This window comes from Planococcus citri, chromosome 1 (assembly GCF_950023065.1).
Source record: "Planococcus citri chromosome 1, ihPlaCitr1.1, whole genome shotgun sequence".
In the NCBI taxonomy this organism is placed as follows: Eukaryota; Metazoa; Arthropoda; class Insecta; order Hemiptera; family Pseudococcidae; genus Planococcus; species Planococcus citri.
Window position 1 is genome coordinate 770778 of NC_088677.1, and position 24436 is coordinate 795213.

Below are 24436 nucleotides of genomic sequence, written 5' to 3' on the forward strand. Positions count from 1 at the left end.
GGTTGGTGCGGTGCGCGATAGGCGATATACATCCTCGAATAATAGCGTTTTATTGTAAATATCGTAGTATTTATCTAAATCGAGTGCCGACTGCCGAACCGCCGAATATGTGATATATGTTGAATCGATTTACAACACGTTACAATGACCTAGATAAATAATACCTAGTACCTACTCCAGCTCTATGTTTACGTCATAACTTATCTACATACGCGCTATTAGGCTATTCGCCTGTAAGAAAAAATATCATGTCAAAGGCATTACAAGAGATTTTTATACCTATCCATCAGTTCCATCGGTTCCATCAGTATACATATACTCGTAGCGTTTACGAGTAAATCCCCCAGTGTTATACGCGTGTGATGCTGTATGGTTATTGGTTATTTACGATGTAAAACTCGATGGTTTTAGCAGTTTCCCATCAATCCATCGGATCGGCGGATCGGCGCTAATACAATAATACACTCGCACACTCGCACAGTGGTGTAATGGGCCAGTCGTGAGTTGTGTAAATCGTCTCGACACGCCGCACCGTGTAACTCTTACCAGTATAGCTGGCTAAGCTGGGTGCTCTACCAACGAGGGATAGGTTGTTTGCGATGAAATCCAGGTACACTTACAAGTACTCGAGTAGTCGAGTAGACAAAATTTCAAACTCAAATTATGGTAGTCGTTACCCCGGCTTTTTTGGTCACTTCTTTCCTATAGGGGCACGCTAATTCTCGAAAGTTTCAAGTCCATAATTTGCTGTCTCCTCCTCTCCCAAACATGGAAAATAATTGACTTTTCCACCGGGTCTGTTTATTCCAAAATTATCAAGCAAAAGTCTTGTTTTTTGTCAAACTTGCTTATACAAGTAAGTATCTGTTTTTTTTTTGCCAAATTTGCCCGCCAAGTTGAAAAGTGATAATTATTTTTGAAAAAAAAGAAAGTCAAAAATCATAAATTTTTGGAAATATAGTCGAATATGTATTCAATGCATGCTTTCGGCTAGAGTATGTGCCACAGTGTTTCAAAATTGCAAAAATCATCATGCTGAAAAAACCAGACAAGCCTGAAGAAAAAGTGGAATCGTATAGACCAATTTCAATATTGCCTGCAATATCAAAATTATTTGAAAAGCTACTTCTGAAACGCCTCAAACCTCTAGCCAAAACACCAGATCATCAGTTTGGGTTTCGTAATCAACACTCAACGATAGAACAGGTCCACAGGGTTGCAGCTATCATTGAAAAAGCATTTGAGGAAAAGAAATACTGTTCCGCAGCATTTCTTGACATAGCACAAGCATTTGACGGAGTATGGCACAAAGATCTACAATCAAAACTTGCAGAAATCCTACCAGGAAATTATGTTCGCCTACTAAAATCCTATATAACAGGAAGAGCATTCAGGGTGTTCCATGGAGATGCCATATCTACTCAACATCCAATTAATGCTGGAGTGTCTCAGAGTAGTGTTCTGGGACCAATCCTGTATTTAATCTACACAGCTGATATACCAACAACAGAAGAAACTGAAACTGCAACGTTTGCTGATGACACTGCAATTTTATCAGTTCATTCATCCCAAACCCAAGCAACACATATTGACCAGAAGAAGACTCAAATCAACCTGAAACCTAACCAAATGTACTGGTTGATCGAACATCACTCAAAAATGAAGATTGAGAGTAAAAGGCTAATTTATCAAATAATAATTAAACCAGTATGGACATATGGGATACAGTTATGGGGATGTGCCAAACCATCAAATCGAAAAATCATCCAAACAGTTCGAAACAAAACTCTCCGAACAATCACAGGTGCAAGATGGTTTCAGACGAATGAAGCACTACCTACATAAAGATCTTATGATAAAGTGGGTGGATGAAGTTGTTAGAGAATATGCATCAAAGCATGAGAAATGACTTCATATAGGCACATCAACCCAGAGGCAATTCAACTGGTAGATACTAGTGTGATGGTTAGGCATCTTAAACGTCGAAAGCCTCATGACCTAGTGATGTAATATAACAGGTTATGTATATAGCAGATTGGTTCATAGGAACAAATCCGCACATGTTAATAAATGAATTTAAAGTTAAAAATGTATTACCGATTTAAGAAGTACATATCTTAATATTGTAATACATAGATATTAATAAATATGTCAAAAAAAAAAAAAAAAAGATAGTCGAAAAGTACCATTTTTGGCACAATTGTCAAAAAATGTCCATTTCTGTCGAAATTGTCTTAAAGGTGCAGTTTTTGCCAACATCGTCGTAATAATCCAGTTTTTTGTCAAAATTGTCCAAGAGTGTGAATTTTTGGCGACTGAACGTAAAGTTGTGGTGGTTTTTCATTAAAATTCTCGGGAAGTAGCTTTTAATGAAATGTTCAAACTTGTCGTAGGTTATGTTAGCCAAAATTGCTAAGAAATTTGCGTTTTTTTTTCCGAAACATGCGAAGAACATTGATTTTTGCCCTACGTGCTTGAAAAGTCCTCTTTATGCTTCAAAGTTACCCAAACAAAAGTTTAGGTTTTTACAAAATTTCTCGAAGGCTTCTTTACCTATTTAATTTTTTCCAGTTTTTATTGCGATTTTTCAAATTTTCTTTAGGGGCACAACGTGTCTGTAAAGGGCCTCCACAAAAAAGCCCCAGATTTTGTTGGAAATCTCCACTCAAAATTTTTTTTTCAGAATTCCAAAAATATATTTTTTGGTGGACGGGGGGGGGCTGAGCATGATAATGTTTTATCTTGATGGTTTGTCAGGGGAAAAAATCATGCATAGTCATCCAGGTTTGGAAGTCAATGATAGCGATATTTTTTCTTCTACCAAAAAAATGTAGGAAAATGAAAAGAAAATTGAAGAAAGTAGGTAGGTATTTTCTATTTTTTTCCTGAAATCCAACTCACAAATCAAAGTGGAAAGAATTCCATTACTTCATATTAATCCTAAGAACTCCGAAGTACAAGTAGGTTTAATTTTGAAGCCATGTCCACGTTTGATTTCGGGATAAACTGTTGTTGCGTGTAATATTTTTCGTTCTCGATTTCAACTTGTGAACTAGGTAGGTAGTAGGTAGAGGTACAATTGTACGTATTGGCTCGAGTTGAAAATTGAAAAATTTTCCTAGCTCGCAATTTTGTCGGCTTGTTTAATTTTTAATTCAGACATTAGGCGCGTACGAACTACTTCGTATACTTTGTAGAACTTTCGACATTTCACAGAATACGGAGTTTATTAAATTTTCGAAACTTTGCCCCTTCAAATTTTCAGGCAGAGGGTTCAATTTATGTGTGTAGTTCGGGTTGCCGACTCGCCGAGTTTCTGGGCGAAGTATTCCAATCTTGTACGCGAAACGTACCCCCAGTACAATTAGTTCCATACTCGTAGTGCCCGGTGCTGTTTTCGTTAGAGTAGAGGTACATCTAGACATACATAAGTACGTACGTATGTATTGTGTACATATAGTGAAGCTGATGTCGACGCTTGTCGCTCGTCACCATTCGCTGTCAAAACTAGTATATGCGATACATACGAGTATAAGTAGACGTAGACGTAGACGTAGTCGACGTATTTCGTACGAAATGCGAATAAAGTACTGGCAAAGGCGCGTTTGAAAGGCGAAAGCCGAACGCGATGCGTCGTCGTGCCCGACATTTGCATAAGTCGGCAATAATTAAATAATGAGTTGGTATTTTACATTCAACCGACAGTCAACTTCCTGTCATAATACAACATACTACGTAAAATAGAACGTGACATGGTGTTTCTCTCATTCGTCTCTCTACATATACTCTCTCTACGTAAGAGTATAGGTATACTTTGTATGTATTCTAGCGCCTTCTCTCGTAATATACCTGCTCGTACTACGTCGAACGTCTATGTCTATTTCATCTACACGCGTACGAATGCTATGCTATATCTAGAGTATAAGCCTGTTCAGTCTGCAACTCGCTGTTTTCTCACTCAGATACTCGTACATATAACCTTTTTAAATGAAATATTCGCTCGTCGGAATAATTATCTCCGCTCGGCTGGTTGCCGATGAAATTCCATCTACATACTTAGTCAACAACTTGTCAAAATTCAATTTACGAATAGGTACATATATGTACGCTATAAGATTTGACAATTTGACGATTTTTCGCAAGTCGCTTCGCTAATTTCTTCTCTGGCTGTCCAGTCTCGCGAATTTCCTCTTTTGTCCGATTACGAATGTTTCAGCGTTATATGTACGATAACCAACTTAACGATGTTTATCTGGAATGTGGACAATTTCACGCCCACGTCTTCAGCCTACTACACGAAAATGGCGAATTAATTGTCTCATTTTGAAGCCGGAAAATCGCCTCGAACATGGCTGGTAGAAGAGTATGTAGTTAAAATTTGGCAAATGGCAGATTAAAACTGAATAATTCAAAGGCCGGCACGCACCTCCGTCTCCGCCTCCGCCTCGTTCGTGCGGCTGATATGCGACTTCGGCATAGCCCTCCCCCCCCACTGGTGTAAAGGGGCTCGGGCTCGTAACGAGGCGCAACAGCATGAACGACGAAGAAACGACGACAAATTTACCGTCATCGATAACGAAAAAGAATAATTAATATCACGTTGCGCGTCTCTTAATAGTCCTAATCGTGTTTGTATTGAACGAATCTAGTACTCGTACCTCTCTACCTATGCCCTTGCCCTATTCCGAAAGCGAGTTGGAAATTTTCCGAAATAAGTACTCAAATGGATGGAATGGAACGAAGGCTACGCGTAGCACGAGGCCAAATAAAGGATAGGTATAGGTATACCTACTCGTACCTACGTGAGAGACTTACTCGACTCGTATACTGTAATACTGTAGCGACGTAGGGTAGATGGGACCTACTTGTATACAATATCCGCGAAATAGTTAAACATCGTCTTTCAATTTCTCACTCCGTTTATCCCATCTACCGGGCGTTTACATTTTTATCGAAATTTCCTATTTTTTTCGCGCAGGTTTACTATACAATTACAACGCAGGCGGAAAATAACTTTTTCGAAAGCGAACCTTTACTCCTTTTTTTCTCTCTCTTTCTCTCTGCTTTTTTTCCATTTAACTCTCTATCGAACGTGTATAAAAAAAGAAGGGAAAAAAAATTCCACGTCGAAAATTACGTTTTTTCCACAAGATTTTCAAATAAGGTAAAAATAACTTTGGGATAGAATACGAGTACGATAGGACAGCGACACACGAACGCGAGTCATTCGAAACGTGGGAATAATTTTTTACTTTCGACGTCCTCGCGTAAAAGCAATCTACAGATGTGGTTTCTGTTTGACATGCTTATTGTACCTAACGTGTAGGTGTAGGTGTAGGTCCAGGTATGTAAGGACCCTCTGTCTACCTACCAGTGCAGTGGGTGTTGCAAATTTCAAAATGATTCTGAAAATTGACCTGACAGCTTGTCTGCCGGTGACCTTCGTGTCAGAATTATGTAGGCATGTCCGTCCTCGATGTCCGTTTATGCTCTTTTTCCGATTTGAATACATATTATGTAGGTATTTTCAGAAGATCTGTAATGCTCGTCGAGAAAGCATTTTATCGCCATATTGCTCGCATATAAATTGGTGCCGAGCTTAGGAGTGACTAAATTAATTGATAATTATCGGCAATTTACGAAAACGAGGAAAACTTGGATGAACATCGGCGTGTTAACAGGACGACGACGCGACGTACAATTAATTACTGTTCGAAGGATAACGCAATTTCAATTCACTGATTAGTGATTATAATACACCTAGTGTACGTAATGCGGATGGACAGGTCCTTAATGGGAATATCCGCCCGCGTGTATCTTTCTATTCCTCTCACTAAAGATGTGACTGCGAGAAGAGAAAAGTATATCGAAGACTGGGTGAAAATTTCCAGTATGAGGCTAATGAGAATTTGAGTGAGAGAGTGTTTTTCTCGTTTGATAGACTTTCGAAGATGTTGAGCTTTTTTTTTTTCGTGTGTTCGAACTCGTACTACTTACATCGATTTATTGAACGAGTAAGTTGAGATAGTCGATTTATTTGATGAACCTGTTTTTATCTCCAACATTTATAAATAGCTCCCTCATCAAGCTATACTTCCTTGGGCTAGAAACCCATAGAAAGAAGCGGAAAAAAACAATTTCTCAAGAAAACAAAAATTAGAAGAAACCAGCTGGAAAATCAGGGAACCCTGTTGGGCAGCAGGCAGAAAAGCCCACACTATGGAAGAGACATAACAGGCTGAAGATTGCTACCTGGAATGTGCGAGGAATAAAGGGAAAAGAAGAGGAGCTGGAATACATCTTGATGCAGAGAAACATCGACATAGCTGTTATCACAGAAACTAAGAGAAAGGGCAGCGGCATCGATGAACGAGGAGAATTCACCCGAGTATATGCTGGAGCATCGACCTTTTAGTTAACCTAGATGGCTACTCATACGCAAAATTATCCCACTGGTTATGTCGCCAACTCTGCGGATTTCAAATTAGAAACAAACACATCTGCGCATGTCTCAAGAAACGTGTGTGTGTATTTTGTTGTCGGTGGATTAATGGTGGAAGTGGGGGTACCAGTGGTGTTTCCATTTACTGTTCACAAGCATCAATTCCTGATACATGCGCAGATGCGTTTGTTTCTAATTTGAAATCCACAGAGTTGGCGACATAACCAGTGGCCTTAGTTTGCATTAGAGTAGTCATCTAGGTTAACTAAAAGGTCGATGTGCGGGAGTAGGAAAAGCTGAACGTCCCAGAGCAGGGATTATGATTTATACCCGGCACAGACTCAAAAACAACATGCAGGCATATAGAATATGGAGTGAAAGACAAATCGAGATAAATCTGAAAGGGAACCAAGATATTTCAGTGATTGGCGTATATGCTCCAGAGGAAGGCAAAGAGGAGGAAGTGACGAGTTCTACCAGCAGCTCCAAAAGACCATCGACAAGATGAACCCCAAAACGTAGCATTTTTGTAATAGGAGACCTCAATGCAAGAACAGGGTCAAGTGAAAACGACAAAGTGCTAGGAAGACACGGAGAAATTACAGTAAACAAGAATGGGAAAAGGCTGATTGACATCTCAAGCTACAACAACTTCACAATTATGAACGGATTCTACGCAGTAAAATTGTTGTAAATGGACTTTAGTGGAACAAGTTAAAAGCTTTAAAAATCTCGGATGTGAGCTGTCATATGAAGGAGAAGTCGACGCACAACTTAAGATCAGTAAATTCCTGAGAGTAAGCGGAGCAATAAACTGAGCCATACCTCCGAGAAAAGTCAGAGCCGAAACTCGAATAAGAATCTACAATACGCTGGCAAGACCAATGCTCAGCAGAAATGAGATTCATGCGAGCCAATGCAGGATATACTAGACGAGATAGGAAAAGGAATGAAGACATCCTGAAGGAGCTAGGAGCAGAGCCAATCATTAGACGAGTGAATGATTACAGAAAGAAATGGAGAAAACACGTTGACAGAATGCCTGATAAATGGTCCCCTCGAAAAGTCAAAGAGTACACTCCAACTGGCAGGAGGAGTAGAGGAAGACTGAAGAAAAGACTTGATGCATCGGTGAGCAATTCTTCTACATTTTCCCAGACAGGCTGAACAGCTCACCTGGTCAAAGTTCAATGATGATGAAAGGTAGCATTCTGCAAATTCAAAAATCATTAGATAATGTGTTCCTTCAGTTCTTGGGTGACTTTGAAAAATGTGAAAATTGTGCAACTGCTGATGGCTAGTCTTGTATTTATACTCGTACTCGTATAATGTAATTTTTGTTTCGCATCTTCTTTCTCCTACTCCTCGTGAATTCTCTAATTTGCGAAGCGGACGATAATTATTTTTTAGCGTTTCAAAAATGGAAGTGCTGAGATAGAGCTGCTTTACAAAGTGGTCAGGAGCATTGTCTCCATTCCCGTGTAGTTACGAGTATCTCGAAAATCATATTAAAAACTATAGAAAGCCAGACGAATAAGATAGGTAGATAATTCGCTGGCAGTCGTACTCGTAATACGAGGTACGAGGTATCCTGTAACTGTAACAATGTAATTTAATAAGGTTACGCTGCAGCTAAATGGATGTCATCGCGAGGGTTTGGATATTATCACGAAACGAAACTCGACCAGACAGCCGAGTTAAAATAGAATTAATAGCTGATGTACGAGAAGTAGGTATACTAGGTACTCGTCGACGACGCAATGTTAACTACAGATATAGGTACCGTAAATGCTGTAATATAATATGTGTAAGTGTATAAGTGGCGAGCTGCTGCTGTATGATATGATGAGAGATCTCCTACACAGTGTGGAGAACTACTGAGTGTACAGGGAAAAGGGGGGGGGGGTACGGCAGGTATGCATAAAGATAGAGTGCGAACGAGCGCCACCGCTCTTTGCCGGATTGTACGAGTAGATATTGTACCTACTACGTACTTAATTAAAACGACGACGCTTATCCTTCGCGTCTCAGCTTTTAGATAAGCTCATCTAGTCGAGTTGAAATGCACGAATCGTAAAATGAACTAATGAAATTGTTAACCGTTGCTTGATAATTATTTACGAGTATCTATGTATGTACCATGCCATGTAGGTACTTATAAAAGAATCCTGAAAATATTAAAAAAGAAAACTTTGTCTCGCCAGCCCTGGCTCAATCCTATAACCAACCGCAATTTCGCTCATATTTTTTTTTTTTTTTTTTAAATAATGTTCGTTCCAACCCACAGAGTGTCATGAAAAAAGAAAAGAAGCAAAATTTTGAAGCCCAGTAAGCGGAGCTCCCTTGTACATAGGTATGTAGAGGAGTGAGTATGCATGCTGCAATTGCGATCGTATCGCATACGAGTATATTACATACGAGTACATATGTGCTGTGTACCTATTGGGATTTGAGAAGGAAAGATGCGGGGGTTGAGGTAAGATCTCATTTTTCGGTCAATACGAGTATATGAAAATTTTCTGCGAGTACGTTTTAAAGGATAGAGAAAAAATTCCCTCAAGAATGCAGCCACCGACCATGTACTCGTATATGCGTAGTACGTACGAGTACGAGTATACCTAACCTTGTGGGAAAAAACAAAGGACACATTAGCTTATCTGAACGATGACGACAGTGCTCCAAAGGTCGTCCATTTTAGCAGCGCTACGGGTCCGTTGCAAATGAAATTTAATACATTATTGTTAGGCCGGCTTGTGCTTTTTAGCCTTTATACTCCCGTATCTACGAGTATGTATTAGGCAAACGAGTTTTTTTTTTTTTTTTTTTTTTTTTTTTTTTTTAAAAAAAGGGTTTATTTTGAATAATATTTACATCTTATAATTACTTATCCCTGCGGTGAGGGGGCGGGGCCTAAGCCCCGCCCCTTCCGCAGAGATAATACCAGTACAATCTTAAGTTTAAGGGGAGGGTGATGTATATTCTAATACTAAATTACAAACTTAATACTAAAATTTAGCTATAAAGACTATGTACAACTTAAACTAAGCCAAGATTAGGAGTGTTTCAATTTTGCTTAAAACTAGGAGGGGAAGGGGACGGTTCGGCCACCCAGTGGTCCTGGAGCCGCAGTGAGTGGGGGGCCCCAGTTTTGGTTGGGACTGCTGACCCACCCCCCCAGCACCAGGCCAAAGGCCCGGAGCTCCTAGGCAGTATCCCAGAATCGCTCCCACCACTTCGGGGTTGAGGGAGTGGTCACCCTAGGATGTAGCCCATTCCCCCCTTCCGCGGATTTGGAGCGACCCCCGACCCGTCTCCCATTTTGGGGTAGGCCTAGGAGGTCTCCGGGCACCACTGTACCCTTAACTACCTCAGAAAGAGATCTCCTAGAGTAGGATTGTCCAAAAGGATATTATTTCTGATGTGTGAAAGTGGGAACACTCGGTCCTACCTTACATAGTGGATAACGTTGGAGTAGTTTTGAATGCTGAGAATGGACACATACCATAGGTTTCTTCCATCCTTCAGCTTAGGGTAGTGCTACAATAATATACATACATTGTACTATATAGATTAAATTAAATTAAATAAGATATATTTGGGGAGAATATTTACTTTATTACATTGTTATATAATCTATTTACAAGTGCTATCAATTCGTTTTAGAGCGGGTGTTAGGGGAGGTCCAGTTACATACCTTGATATTGATAGGCAAACGAGTAGCCGAGGCCGAGTGTAGGTAGGTTGGTAGGTGCTTGACTGCAGCATATGTGTATTGTGTATGCGAACGAGAGTAAATTTGAATAAGTGTACGCTACGACTATACGAATGAAGGAAGAAGCAGAAAGCGGGAAATGTGCGCACCATCGTCCACATCCACGTCCGGAAATACAATCCTCCGCGACAAATGCCATGCTCCCCCGCTCTGGCCGCCCGTCGCGTCGTCGTCGTATTCTTTTTTAAAAGGAACTGTCACTTTTCTCCGGGGATTCGCGACGCGTTACTCTGCAAAACGTTGGTTGGCGTTTCCAAATGTATTTTTCAACTAGTCTTTTCAATCGAGTCTCTTTTTCGTACGTACGTATAAGGTACCTAGACCTACTATCCTACCAGCTCCAACTTGTCTCTCGCCGCGGCGCTTTTGCTTCTTTATTTTTTGGACACAATTGTGTTGCGCCATCGCCATCGCCATCGCCACAGGCTGCTGCACAGACAGAGACGCAAACCTACTCGTATACCGTATACGTATAGTCTTCTTTTCATTTCAGTCTTCTGCGGGGCACTTCTTTTCATTTCATTCAATTTTCGCTTTCTAAAGCGGTAAAAATTTCGACCCGAGATAATTTTCACCACCGCGCTGTACTGTTGGAGTGTCGAGCCTATTTTTTGGCCATTACATTGATTGAGCGTTACCCAGTTTAGTATTCTTTTGAGAAATAGATTGAAAAGCGTAAAGGTGTTTCGAGTTAATTTTTCTTTCACATTCGCGTTTGTTCTTCGCATTAGTTCTCGCACCCTTCCCTGCCCTGCCCTGTCCTGCTCTTTTTTTCAGCCATCTCGTTATAAATCTGTCGCCGCACCGTTCGATTAATACGTTTCACGTTTGCTCGTTACTGGATGCGATTTACGAGCATTTGTTTCCCGATTTATTGCTTCTTTTCTTTTTTCTTTTCTTTTTTTTTTTACTTTTCTTTTTCTACAATCGCACGAAACATAAATAAGTTACGGCTAGAGGCCTATGTGTTGAACTTGGACAGTACCCAGGTACAGATAATATAGGTCTCAGATGGTCTGTGGTTTACGTGTATGATACTGACGACGTTCACCAAAAAATCGAGTGAAGGGTAGTAAATTACGAGAAAACGTTCCGTACTCGCGTGAGTGATGCCCGAGTATTTTTCTATTTTCGAAAATATATACTCGTATGGTGGAAATGAGTACCTACGTGTAATCTCCTTTTTGAAAGACATGTTTAGTGCTAATACGTTTCAGTCAGACGGCAAAAATTTGAAATATTGTTGAGAATGGTACGTGTATAATTTTCTATTGATGTTGCATCGAAAGCCCCCCCCCCCTTGAAAAAAAAAGTTTGAAAATGAAAAAAATTACCGTTTTTTATATTTGATCCGATAATTCGTATCATTTTCATCACTTCTCGTAGTAAAAACTTACATCCACATGTTACAGAAAAATAAACCACATTGAAATGGAAAAAAGGAGAACAAATATCTCGGGACCCGGTTGTATTTGTTTAGACTGAAATCGTCGAAAATTTACTGCTGATTGATCCGATGGCTAGACAAGACGTGACGTGACGCGACGCTATAAGATATCTTATTTGGAAAACTTTTCATAATTTATTACGTACTTGAAAATATTTAACCAATCCGATGATTTTTAGCCGTCGTGTTTGCCAATAAAGTAAATTCGTCCGATTTACAGATTGTCAAAAAATTTCAATTTTTTCCAATCGTAAATTTTTACGATTTTTGAAATAGAAGAAGAAGAAGAATAAGAAGAAAAAATACCAACTAATTCGACGAGAAGTACTCGAAATGCCAATAAAGCGTCGACTACTGCAGCGACTATGCCAAACGCTCGTAAAGTCCTCGGAGAGCAATTTGAAAATTCTTTCTTTCGTACGAACTACAAGCTATTCTAGCGATCTGCACGCGTCGAGTTGTACACTACTCGTACGTATAAATACGACTCGATTTGATCTATAGTCGTCAACTCGGACTATAACGTTTACAAATGAAAAAGAAAAACAAAAAGAAAAATCAGCCAATATAATCGAGTCGAACCATCGAACGTCGACGCTCATTAATCGAAGGTATACGGGCGGGGGCGGGACGGGACGGGGTCCGGTAAGCTTTTTCTGTTTGTAAACAAGCGGACGCACCGACAGCGACAGCGACATCGACACGAGGATACGACGACGAATGGTTTTCACTAGGAAATGACATTTTTTTCTACCGAAACGATACATCATCGCCTCGTCGGCTATAACTTGTTATTTTCCAAGATTTCAAATTCGTTTATCTGCTCGAAACAATCGTAATACGAGCGTAGCTTTTCGTATGGTTTAATGTTGAGAAAGAAAAAAAAAAAAACGAAGAAAAAATCGAGTGGAATATGTTGTTACTTATAGTTACAGCGTATTTCATTTGCTTACTCGAGGAAAATTGAAAAAAATCGAGTAAAATGTGTTGTTATTTGGTGATTATAACATATTTCACTCAAAACATATGGAAAAAAATCGAGCGCATTAAAATAATTACATTGTTATCGAGTTTGAGCATATTTTACCTACCAGTGTAAACTTGGCAGAAATTGAGAAAAGAAAAACAAAAGTCGTGAATTTTTTTGAAAATTTTTCAAACCATTCGACTCGTGATAAATACGAAAAAGGTTCTCCACCGACGCGATGCTCCGCTAATAAATTACACTTTATGGGCTGTTTATCGGTTTTGTCATTGGAAGCACGATCATAGCCATGCGGTAGCGAGTAATAAGGAATTGGCGAAACCATCTCGCCAATACGGAGCTGAGGTAGCAATTTTAATCCGCGTTAAGAAGATTAACGGGCGTTGATTGAAACACTCGTTCGCCATTGAGCAACCTACAGTCGACTCTATGGTAGGTATGTATGTAGTTGGTAGTGGTAGGTCTTCGTAAGTATTAACTATACGTAGTTACGTACTTGTAATGTAGTGTGCCATGTGCAGGTAGGCAAAGTTGACTTAATCAGCCAGTCCTATACACAATATTGTAGGTTTATGTAGGTAGGCACATTATTAAACGTACCAAAATGCCAGTCTAACCACTAATTTGAACATATTACGCTTTGAAACAGCGCAGCGTAGTGTGGAAATCGTCGTCGTTTACGCTTAAATTACCAATATCTATATCTCTCTACACCTACATTTATATATCGGGTAGGTAGAGGAGAGGTACATCTACTCCCTAAGCTACCTATGCTAAAAGCTTACCAGTAAGTACGAGTATGTATGTGTGTGGCTGAGAATCAACGGAGCGACGATGGAATCGGGTGTTACGCGTATTAAAACCAAAATCGAGACGCGATGCCGCTTCACCCTTATTATACTCGTATGTATATATCGCTATCGTAGGTATCAAAAGCTGCATCTCTCCTACCCACTACATACATATATTAGGTACTATAGGTAGTATAATACGAGTATCTAAGTCTACCGTATCTCTATCTAATATCAGCTAGTCGATATTAATACTTCAATTACGAGTATTTTCGTATTCCAACGTAACTCTCGTAGTTTTGTATTCTAATAAATATTGCTCCGAAATATACTACCTACCACATTTTTGTTTGCTAATTTCACAGCAGCCCAGATTGTTTGAAAAAAAAAATCAAACTATCGGATACTACGTACTCTATAGGTAGTGGTACTATACGAGATGTAGGTACTACTTGCTGAATAGGAACGATCTTCATTATTCAATCTGGAGTACAAACTTTGATGGTACGTACACACCAATCCGCAAACATTGGAAAATGTTTTCGTAATGATTCTACAAATCCATTGGCAGAACCTGCTAGGGCCGGTGGTAGGTTGAAGATATTCAAAAAACGTCCAAAAATCAGATCTTCAACGAGAATCCGCATCCGTTTAGTTTGCCTTCCTTCTTGATCTCTACCACATCCCACACCGCAGCCCCCTTCTCCTCAAGGTGTCCCTACCCTGAAATCACCTAGTGATTTGATAGGCAACCTGTTGAGACATTTTGAAGTCTGTACTGCCAGTGCATACTCTAGACAGTTGATATTAGGGAAGCACTTTGCTGATATCGAATATCAGAACATGGCTAGTAGGATCGTAGATAGGGCCCTGGAACAACTCCTCACAAGTGGGGAGTTAGGTCATCCATATACTTTGATATTCTACCAGCACATATACCCAGCACCCATGCAGTACCTAGTACTTAAGGGCCGTTAAGGAACGTTTTTATAGACCAGCTGGGACGGCCGCGGCAGTGGTTGCTGGACTGCTCCTGTACAGAGAGTACCTGGCCACTGCCCCACATACACCAGCACACGTTAAGCTTCTATTAGATCAGAAAGAGAAAGAGCTGAATGTCAAGCTCCAGAGGGAATGTTGGGGGGGGGGGAGTTGGTAACAATGTCCAATGGCGTTTTCACTCTGGAGGAACTTGAAGAGGACCTGCTCCGTTGCTTCCAAGAGTATGCACTGGCACACTGTGTCAGTGCAGACTTCGAAATGTCTCAAGAGGTTGCCTATCAAATCACTAGGCGATTTCAGGGTAGGGACACCTCGAGGAGAAAGTGGGCTGTGGTGTGGGATGTGGTAGAGATCAAGAAGGAAGGCAAACTAAATGGTACCACAACCGAAAATTTCATTTTGTACATGGTTACTAAATATTGGTACAACGACAAGCCCACTGTACAAAATTTCTTAATGACATTGAAGAACTTAGTCTCAAAATGTACATAGCTTAACATCAAGAAGTTGGCGATTCCCAAGATAGGCTGCGGATGAGATCAGCTGGATTGGAGCCTGGTAAGACACTCGTTAATTGAGTTCTTCAGGGATACTCCAATCACAGTCAGGGTCTGCAGCCTCTAGGAAAAACAGACCTGAACCCCGAAGGTGACTATAGATTTAAGATGTAAATAGATATTTTTATTATATGTAATTAGATTGTAAGAGCCAAGAGGTGGTCAGTGCCAAAGAAATGTAAATAGGCATTTTCCACCTCATATATATTCAAATGCATTTAGATATAGGGTTTCGGTGTAGATAGTAGTTTGTATAGGTATGGCCCTTGAATGTAATTGTAAATGATTTTTTTATACGTGTATATTTTGTATTTTTTCATTTTTATTCCCCAAACAAAAAAATATAACCCAGAAGAAAAGAAGAAGCCGAAATATCCAGATGTCGAGATTGAAGACAAACCTGGATGAAGATAATTAAAATTGTATTATAGTATGTATATAGTTGTAACTTAGTAGAAAAATAGCAATCTTTTCATGTGGGCAGTCAGTGAGAAGCCAATAGCAAGTGCACTGACCTCCCCACAAATAACCCAATGTACCTCGTGACCTTTAACTAGGGGCCCCAACTTGTTGGGACCACCCCTAGGCGAAATTTCTCTCCCTTCATACTTCCTTCTGAGATGGGTTGGGGGCTTGGTCTGCTGTCAGACTGTTACGCGCGAATAACGACTCCTGGAACTTGGCAGGGACCATGCCTTAGGTAACCGCCTAGGGGTTTGGGTCAGGGTGGACAATCTGTCTCACCCCCCCCCATTTCCCTTCCCATCTCTTGTCTTAATCTTGGGGTAAAGCTATGCCTAGTGTGTGCGAGGTGTTATACAAAAAAAAAATCTTACTAATTCAGGAAGCATACTTTTTCATAAGATTTTCAAATGAGGGGTTCCACGGAAAAAGGGCCTTAGTCATAATTACCATCAAGTTTTTAGTAGAGGGAAAAAACTGAACATTATAGCAGTGTAAAATATCGTCGTCGTCGTAGTCGCGCTCCTTTACAGGAGATAGCGTATATGTCCATCTATATTAGCCGGTATCTAGCGTATCTGATCGTTTCTTTCAGGGTCTTACAGGGAGAGTTGGCTGGTGAGTTTGTTGTTAACAGCTCCGATCGTTTCCTCCCTCTCGTCGATCTTCCTTGGATTTTCCCCTGTACCGCTAGCATGAAAATACCATTTTCTCGTATTTTATGAGCTAAATACTTTAGCTTTCTAGTTTTGATACCTTCAACTACGACTTTCCGCTCCTCTCCTATTCTTGCTAATATTTCCTTGTTGGTAATGAAGTCCTTCCATGAGATTCGTAGTAGCCTTCGATAGCACCACATCTCAAAAGCGGATACTTTGTTCTCGCATTCTGCACTCATGGTCCATGTTTCGCAAGAATATTTCAGAACAGTCCATAGAAGATTAGAATTAAAGTTGGAAACCCCCCGACTAAGGCCTTTTTTCCTTGAAAATGGTACGTGAACACTGCACTGAAAACCGTGGAAACGTTATTATTTTCAAGGAAAGAGGGCCTTATAGTCGGAAAGTTTTCAATTTTGATTTTTTTTTTCCACGTTAGATTACTTATATCGCGGAATATGGTGACATTATAACAAAAAGGAAAATTTTCAAACTACATACATAATCATATTCGGAATCGTAAAAATCAGAAAATCGAAAAAAAACTGACCAAGGCCCCTTTTTCGTCGAACCCCTGAAATACACGTAAACTTTTCGGGAGGGGGAGAGAGAGAGGTTGCAATTACACGGAGCCATAGAATTTCGGTCGAAATGTGGTGGCTGTGCGTTAAATAACACGGTTCATTTTCATCGCCATAACGTAACATATTAGAAATCATTGACGAAAACGCTGGCGATTATTTCGCAAATCTGCGAGCTTAACAAATGGCCTGTGTAGCCACTATAGCCAATACGATCCAGCGTAGGTATTTGTACTCGTACCGTTCCGAGCGAAAATATAAATTGCAAATTGTCACGGATAAAGGTTTCTTGAGCAGTATATGGCATCTCCCAAATTACCCAGCATAAAATTCGCTTCGAGCGGAGAGTTGGAAAGCATTTGTCGTTGAAATATTGATGAGCTTTTTTGAAAAACCAATACGACTAGTCGACTACGCTATCGCTAAACGACTAAACGTTACAACTAAAATCCAACTAAAAAATACGCTCGTTTTCGCGCGATAAAAATCGAAACTCCAGGTCGTTTCACGAATGTGGATTACCGAAGTGAATTAAAAGGATTAAATACCTGGGTATTCGTGCCATGTACGATACGATAAATTGGTTGTTTTTTAATCGTATGAAAATAAAGAGTTATATTGAGATATTTCGTCGAAATTGGCAACTGGTTTTGAAATTGAGCCAATCAGTTATCAACACTGTTCACTGTTCAGGTAGTACTCAAAGAGAAGAAACTGAAGAGTGTAAAATAATTCATTGCCGATCCAACGCGTAATAAATATAGAGAAAAATGGTAGATTACCAAGTTGTACTCAATTGCGAACTTATTCAATTGTCCCTCTTCCTCACACACCCCTTCCCCCACCCTCTCAAAAAAATGAATAAAATAATTTTTCAAATGAATTTTTTATTTAAGTAATTATTTTTTATTCATTTTACGTTGATTATAATTATTTTTGAATTTTTGTCTTTACAGATACTGGAGTTGGTATTAAGAAGAATTATCATTTAGCATGAGCCAGAGCCACCCTCGGAAGTACGATTTCTTATTTGACTCGGAGGAAACAATACAGGTAAGAGACTCGTTTCGTAATATTTATTATTTTGTGTATTACTCGCATAAACTTGCTGGATACTTGAAATTGATTGCCCAGATCCGATTTAGTTACGAGTATAGGTAATTAGGTATGTCAGCTCAAAATTGATCGAAATACGAATTTATGTTACCTATAACAGTATCTGATCAAATCATGTAGAATGACGATATTGACGATTATTGAAATCTTGGCGTTAGATCGCAAAATATGTATCTACGAATATCGTCAGATTACCCTACGCTGTCTGATTTTATTATTTTATTTTCCCCCAACTCGGTCTCGTGCTGTTCTTTTTTTTGCTGGTTTGGTTACGAGCAACAGCGATTTATATGGAAGATTTTCGTCACTTTATCGTATAACGTAACGTATAGAAAGCCATTTTAATGAAAAATATTTTAATATCGTTAGGTCGCATCGTTCATGCCGCGAGGCTTGATTTTCGATTTTCCTTTAACTACGTACATTGTCGAAAGCTTTTAAATATTTCAATCGGTTCATTTCACACGAAACCGTGGCAGGCGGAGCTGAGGATAGGAACGAATATGAATATTACTGCGTGTTCTTTCGCGTGTGTGACTACATATACTCGTAAATAAATGTAATGGGTGTAACTATGTGAGATGCGATGAAAAAAACTAAATAAAATTTTAGAAATGTCGAATACGGCTGCTATAAAAATCGTGGAAACTTTCTATGTATTTTAGTGTTTCTAAATTTTGAAATGAACTGCACTTTTTCGCAGTACATATCCCATCTCTAACGTGCGAAATTTTGGGTAAATTCATTTTCATTCACACGCGTTACTGTTACTTCAATTCATTAGCTACCTGGCCAGTGACCATATTAGCAGCGAGGTATTCCTTTTTCTTTTCATCGTTTGCAAAAAAAAAACACACGAAAAAAGGACCGAAATTCCCGCGTACGGAAACTGCGAATATAATTATCAGATTATTATTTCAACGAAATAAGAAGGAACTGCGCGTAAATGGTAAATAAAACAGTTATAAATTTGCGTGTTTTCCTATTTTATCGGCTGATCTACGAGTAGGTATACGATGTACCATAGTCGACCGCGACCTTTCGTGTACCTCTACCTACGTACAAATATACGAGTATATTTACCTACTAAATTTCTAACGCCTTCGAATCGTAACACGTGCCTTTTTCCACCATTAAAATTTATAAATTAGGGTCGAATGTAGTCGAGTTGTACAATTAAAAGAACATTAAAAGTATTGTGTTAGTCGAAAATGCGAATAAAACTGACAGAAGGAGGCGGGAGGGGGAGGGGGAGGGGGATTTTGCTGTACGGTGATGAAATTTATGGTCTAGGTACTAAATAAGTGTATTAATTGCGCATCTTCTTGTTAGTTATGGTTTTTTGGGAATGATGAAAAAGTCTCGTGACGAAATGTTTATGAATTTTTTTTTTCCAAAGAGACGGAGGTAGGGAATTATTATGTTTATACGTGAATTATTAGATCACTATCGAATGTCGCACACTACACAATAATGTACTGGTTACTGCTTAATGCGTTTGATTTAAAGCATAGGTATTGCCGCACACGTTCGAACGAGCTCGCGTATATTTCAAAAAATCAAACACGTCGATACGTCTTACCTTCTATATTGTTTTTTCATTACAGAGACATATGCCCCTCCCCTGCCATCATCACCATCATCACCATCATCACCACCACACAGGCCGCACCATTATTGCGCTTATGCCATCGTAATGTACGAGTAAAGTTGAAAAATGGCCAAACTTTTTTAATCGAAAAAGCCTCTATAGCTTGTTTTATGTAATATATGGAATTGGAAACAATTCACCGCTGCCATGCCGCGTCCTACACTATATAGTACTCGTATATTATATGTACAATATTTCATTTCTGCTGGCTACGATATATGCTGACTCGTCGCTCGCGCTCGGTTCACGTCATCCAGACGGGCGAATTTTTCGAGATGAAATTTGCCAATTTTCAGCGAGTAGTAGGTACTCACTCGTATTACGCGAATAATTCAGTTGTAATGTTCTCTGCTCGGTGCTCGTGGTAGCAATTGAGAAAAAAAAACTTCGTGACGATTACCCGATTCGAAAACAATCGTCGTTTGAATTTTTTGGAGCCTTCGACCAGTGCTGCAGAAATTTCAAATCTAACATGGGAGGGTCGAAAATGAACGAATGAGCACCGTCTAGACGGTTTCAGGTGGTTACCGTGAAATTCCGAGGCAGCGAGTTCAAAAGTGAATTTTTGACCAATTTGTAAATTTCAGAAAAAGTGAAAAAAATCAATTTTTCAAAGCAGGGTCCAAAACTACAATCGTGTGGGAGTTGAATTTGAAAAATTATTCACGTTAGTTCGCTTCGCTGAAAAATAATTGTTTCGTGGGTTTTAGTGCATTTTCTTATAGTTACAATCTTGCTTGGCTTCATTCGATCGGAGAGTGCCAGTTTAAAATGGTTCCCTAGTAAGCGACAACGTTTGCACTGTACGTACTTCGTAGATTATTTCAAAAATTTTCACCACTTGGAAGGTCCTTCTCTCCAGCATTTTATACCCAACCAGAATCGAATCGAATCGTTCGTGCAAAATTGAACAAATCTCCGTGATTTTTACGAGTAAATAAAAAAATATATACAGAATACAAAATAAATGGAAAGTGATATCTCTAAGGTGACCTTTCAAAGGCTCATCCATATCCACATACTGGTAGTGGTAGTATGTATTAGCTCGGCGTGAACGGGCAAAATGTTCCATACGTTGCGTTCGTTGTTAGGTTCATCCTTCAATCCTTCATACGTCAAACTCGGCGACATTTACTCCTCGGACGATATTATTTTCTCATTATCGCATCGTCAATTTCAAACTTTGTAAGAAATCTGTTCGTCCTTTTTTTTTCTTTTTTTTTCGCCCGCTTCTTTAAAGCATCGTCGTCGTATATTACGCGGTACCCAAAACTCGCCCAAATAAATCGATAAAAAATCTCTCGATTACGTACTGTTTGGAAATTCACACTTTCGCGAGTATAATGCGAGAGCCACGATGTATTTCTTCTATTTGTAGGCATTTTGAGCAGCAGTTAGGTTGGATAAAATACAGCGGGAAATATTGACAATGAGGGGGGGGGTAGACGATCCGGAGGCGTTGCGCTCACCCCACTTACTAGACTCGGGGGGAAAAAATTTACCGATAAATTTCATCACCGCCGCAGTTCAAATTTAATACGCTCGCCCACACGTTTTCTCAATACAGTTTCAACGCGCGATGTACCAAAAAAAAAACACCACTCTTACGTGTTTGTTTTCATCCGTGAAAGAGAAGCTCAACTTTTTTTTCCAAGGTCTGAACAATTGAGAAATTACCTACGGTTTTGGAAAAAAACTCATCGAAGCATGGGTACATAATAGAAAAAAGATGCCCATTTATGAAGCTTTCGGTATACGAGTTTAGGTATTACACTATACAGGCGTATGAATTATTCGCGCCCTGATTTTTCAATATTTCACCGAGTTGCGAAAAAAAACTCGGCGAGTCGGTTGCGGTTTTAAGAACGCGAAGAAAAAAATACCATCATCTATATTATAATGAAAAGGAAAAGGCATTTTTTTTTCTTCGCCGACTGGATTACGGTGGAACGCCACCGCCCGCCGCGCCGCTGACCACATCGCAAACGGTCAAGATTACTTGAAAAACAACAACATCAACACGGCCAACAGCAACAGCAGCAGCAACAGCAACAACAACAACAACACGAAACGTTTCGGCCGAAATGCTCGATAATATAGTATACTAAGTATATAAACGCGGCATTTTAGCCGCAAAAAAGAAGCCGACGAAAGACCACTGGGAATTAGCATAGCTAGAAGGTTATTGCTAAAAAGGTTTTTCCAGTAAATATTGACTCTTTAATAAATTCGCCGCTCGGACTAAAGGTTTTATACCACTCTTTATAATACGGACGCGCGGCGTGGCGCGGCGCGGCGTACGTTTAAAACGCGCGCGCTATATTTCTCGAGCAATTTTCAAAAGAAAGAAGGATTCGGTTTTCGCTACCTCTGGCTTTTTATACGCGTATGTATGTATGTACTTCTACCTACCTAGCACAGTACTTACTACCTAGACCAGAGACCACCTCCGTATATGTAGTAGTTGTACGTCTACGTACGTCTATACGTAGTTGAAGTTACACGCAGCAGCGTGTTCTTTGTCCGTATCCGCGAGAGAAACTTTTACGAGTATAAAAGCTACCTTATAGCCTGAAATTTCACCTTTTACCTTTCGACACTTTCGAATATTTTCAAAACAATTACGAAATTGTTTCTATGTGCACCCGAGCTCCTCGACCCTTATTTTTTATAATAAATGTATTATGTACCCACTACATGCTTACACAAAGCTCTGAATACAGATGGACCCTTTGCTGCCCTATACTACGAGTAGATATCAGCTTTAGTTTGGCATACTAATCAAAACCTCGTAACACGCATCGCCGCCAATTCTCAACTGTCATTGAAGTTACTTTGTTCGATTTATAAACATTCCACGCAACTGTTCATTTCTCCAAACTTACTTACTCTATGATGTGTGAATTTTTATTGCTACTAGTTGGAAATACACGTAAACCACTGGTTACATACGTAGTTGAATTGAAATTTTTATCTTTCATTCTGAAAGGCCTCCTAAAAAGCATTGGTTTCGTTCAAATCAGATAGTATAGTGCAGGCATCTCAATTAGCTTACTTTCTGTAGTGTATAACTTTCCCGCCAATTCCCTATCGATATTCCCCCCCCCCCCACGAATTTTTAGGCATACTAACGTATTTGATGCTGATGTAATATACGTTCTTGTAAATATAGTTCTAATCAACATGTATTTGATGATCTTCGAGATATAACAATTTAAACAGCGACTCATCGCTGGGAAGATCCCAAACATCCATTCAAATGGGTCCATATTGATTATGCTGAGTACAATGGTGAAAATATATTCATCATAATCGATTCAAAAACTAAATGGATCGAAGCGTATCAAATGAAAAGCAGCTCAGACAGCAAGAAAACAATCGAATTTCTAAAAGATTTCCTCAGTAGGTTTGGATTGTGTCAAAACCTAGTATCCAATAATGCAACCATCTTTAAATCAGCAGAATTTTCGGAATTTACTAAATCCAACGGTGTTCATCAAATTTTCATCGCACCGAATTTCCCAGCTACCAATGGGTTGGCAGAACAGGCTGTACAAATAATCATGGTAATTGGTAGGCGTAAACGTACCTATCAAGGAAAAATTGACCATCATCCTATCGAGTTATCGCAACAGGCCAATCAATAACAAGGCAATGCCAGTGGAAATGGTCTTCAGTTACAAACTGACAACATGGTTCAAAACTTTAAAATCAACTCCAAATTCACCGAAATCAACATCTAATCCTCAACACCAGAAAATTGAGTATCATTGGCCAAGTATTGAGCTGTGACAACCGTAAAAACCAATCAACGAAATGGCAGTATGACACAGTACAAAATGTATTCTGGAATTTTCATTACAAAATCTGTCTTGACAATGACTATACTCTAAAACATCAATCAACTGAAGAAAACTCAGGTGAAACGAGTATCATTCAAGGAAGATCTGCCTACATCCACACAATATCAACGAAACTCTGGGCCAGAGATCGCCTTAACCAAAGCCAACTAGCCGAGAATCAATGTACCCGAACCAAATAAGGAAGATAGAAACGACATTGGTCAGCCTGAACCAACAGGCACAAACTCTGAGAAGATTGACCAGAGTCAGAAAACCAACAGTTGTTAGACTCCACTTATGAGTCTATATTCATTATATTTAAACTTTCTAATTAATTATTATTATTTCAAATTATTTTATTAGTATCTAGGTTATTTTACGCTAAGGAGAGTGTAGTGTAGAACTTTCTCACCAATTCCCTATGGATATTTTTCCCCCACTAATTTCTAGGCATACTAATGTATTCGATGCTGATGTAATATACGTTCTTGTAAATATAGTTCTAATCAACACGTCTTTAATGATCTTCGAGATGTAACACTTTCAGAGTAACTTATTGGTTATTTTCAACAGAAGGTTAATTTTTTCGATTTTTCACTGTAAATTATGAAAAAAAATGCAAAAAATTTCAAATAGGTAATCACTTTTATTGAAAACTAAAAAGTACTTTTACCCGAATTGAAATACATTCGTTTTTATTTTCATCTTTATTTTTATGCCTAATAAAATATTCGTTTTTCAGATATGTAATATGTATTCTCAACTATACTTTTCAGGTTTTCTGGAAGTTATATTCCGAAATGATTTACCTAATCAGAGGCGTGACGAAGTGCTGTGGTGAGACTGAGATTCTCTCAACTTTTTGCCTCGTCAGAACCATTCCCCCTCCCAGTTCGCTATTTTTCAAGCTAATTAGCCAGATGTGGTTCGAACAAATTTTGAAAGTGGGAGCTGAAAACAAAAGTCGAATAATTTTAATTAATGATCAAAAACGATGTTTTTGTGCTTGACAAAAAATTTGAATTGTTCTATTAGTAGATACATACCTACATATCGCACCTCGGGAGTAATAAGGTCACATCTCAAAAAAAATTGATTTTGATGTTTTTGCATTTTTGGGGTTTATATG

The 24436-nt window shown here is 39.2% G+C and overlaps 2 protein-coding genes across 2 annotated transcripts in view; one reads left to right on the plus strand and one right to left on the minus strand.

Moving 5' to 3' along the window:
• The window catches only part of LOC135843882 (allatostatin-A receptor-like), a 185243-nt gene that overhangs the window by 79400 nt on the left and 81407 nt on the right, over positions 1-24436 (minus strand). The gene's annotated exons all lie outside the window — the stretch shown is intronic.
• LOC135843899 (uncharacterized) overlaps positions 17655-24436 on the plus strand; it is a 165368-nt gene continuing 158586 nt past the window's right edge. The window contains exon 1 of the mRNA XM_065361946.1: positions 17655-17751. The gene's annotated coding sequence lies outside the window, so the exon portion shown is untranslated. The remainder of the gene's footprint in view (positions 17752-24436) is intronic.